Genomic DNA, 1,974 nt, shown 5'->3' with positions numbered 1-1,974 from the left:
CCCCGGGCGACTCGGCGGCGCCGGAGCCTACGGGACTTTCCACGGGACCTTTCGCGGTACGGAGCCGGGGCAGCGGGCAACGGGGGGGCACGACCGGGAGTGGGACGGGCCGGGACGCGGGGACCGGGGCTGGATGGAGCCTCCGGTGGGGGACGTGGAAACTGGGGCAGGATGGAGCTCGCCGGGCAGCACACGGGGACCTGGGCAGGATGGAGACCCCAGGTGAGGCCGGGGCCGAGGGCTGAGCTGGGCAGGGCCAGGTGCACCCTTATGGGTCCTGAGCTGTCCGGACAGTTTAGGGACTCAGACTCTGAGATTGAGATGCCAGGTGGGTTCCCAGGGGAATCTTTGATAGGAGGGGGCTCCCACCAGCTCTGAACCCCCCGTGCTGCCCACACCGAGCTCCTGGCTCTTCCCGAGATGAGCACGGCCTCAGCAGTGAGGATGATTTGGGGAAACAGCTGCATCACTCCAGATGAGCATTTCCGACAAGAACCCGCTGTGGTTTCAGTGATTCACTCCCACCAGATCACCCTTTAATGTCATGGGACACCCTCCCTGCTGCTCACCCATAGATGTCCCCGCACATCCCGGTGTCGGTGACAGCGTCCGTACTCCCATGATGGGCTGGAGCGGGGACTGACTGGGGACACTGGTCCAACTGGGAGGTACCTTGGTGGGAAGCTGGGAAGAGGTGGGAGCACAGGTGGGGTTTGTGTTGGATGCGAGAGCTGTGCCTTGACTCAGTTATTCCATGAGGCGAAGAAGTCTGAAAAATCCAAACGCAAATAACTAACGGGCCAAATCAAACCCCTGTGACAGCACCTTTCCTGGCAGCGCCCGGGCTGACGGCACCAGCCCTGAGTCCCTCACTTCCCACACAAGCTCCAGCCACAGCCAGTGACAGCAGGTGTGTGACAGCCCGTGCCGTGTCCGGGTTTTCCCTAAAGCCGCACTTTCCTAGGTCCCAGCACAGTTTGGACAGGTCAGGTGCTCCATTCCCATTCCCAGCCCGCAGCATCCGTCTGCTTGGGCAATTCCCTCTTCTCGGTTGTCCAAGGTCAAACCGGCCATGGGAGGGCCCCTGTTTGCACGGGGTCAGGATGTGGGACCTGTGGGCTTTGGCAGGTGCTTGTGGAATTTCTTGCAGAGATGGAGATGGCAAGAAAGTCAGCAAAGAGGAGAAACTGTCAGCTCTGTGTCCCCCGGGGCTGCACTGTCCTTTCTGGGCATCCCCTGAGGCTGCACCATCCCTGCTGTGTGTCCCCCAGGGCTGTACTGTCCCCCAGGGTCGCGCTGGGGACTGAGTGTACCCCACGGCTGCACCATCCCCACTTGGTGCCCTCCAAGGCTGCACCAGCCCCGCTGAGCATCCCCCAGGGCAGCAGGGAGAAGGGGCCGCTGCCTGAACCCCCTCCCTGTCGCTGCAGGGTTTCAGGGCTGTTTGCCACCCTCAGCCCCGTGCCCACTGGAGCACCGCGTGGCTGCCAGGACCTGGCTGCCTCTTTCGAGCCCTTTCCCCGGCTGGGCTGCCCTCCCGACAGGGCCCAGCCTGCCATTGTGGCTTGTCGCACAGAGCTGCAGCCCAGCACAAAATGACAGGTTTTCCGCTGCTTTTTCTGTCCCGGGAGGGCTGAGCTCCCTGCAGGCGGGAGCTGTCCTGAGCCCTAACGCTGCTGGGTTTCGCCGGAGGGTTTTCGTGGAAAACGGGGCTGGGGGAGTGCCCGGGATCAGTCACCTGTCCATGTCCGGAGCGGCGTGGTGGGCAGGACAGCTGCTCCTGCCCCCCCGCGCCGCACCCCCCCCCTCCCGGTGCCCAGATCCGGGTCCCACCGACCCCCCCTGGGTTGTGGAGCATCAGGAACAGCCCTGGCCCCGCTCCCAGCCCTGCTGCGGTGGCAGCTCCTGCTGCCTCTGGGCGCGCTTCCCTGGACGCTTCCTTTGATGTGGGGAGTATCCCAAGGAGTGTTTTCT

General features: G+C 63.9%; 1 protein-coding gene across 1 annotated transcript in view; it reads left to right on the top strand.

Moving 5' to 3' along the window:
* TRPV4 (transient receptor potential cation channel subfamily V member 4) overlaps window positions 1-1,974 on the top strand; it is an 18,126-nt gene that overhangs the window by 609 nt on the left and 15,543 nt on the right. The window lies entirely within an intron of this gene.

This window comes from Corvus brachyrhynchos, unplaced genomic scaffold (assembly GCF_000691975.1).
Source record: "Corvus brachyrhynchos isolate BGI_N302 unplaced genomic scaffold, ASM69197v1 scaffold114, whole genome shotgun sequence".
Taxonomy (NCBI): Eukaryota; Metazoa; Chordata; class Aves; order Passeriformes; family Corvidae; genus Corvus; species Corvus brachyrhynchos.
The sequence above is the reverse complement of the archived record's forward strand: the minus strand, read 5'-3'. Positions and strand labels throughout refer to the sequence as shown.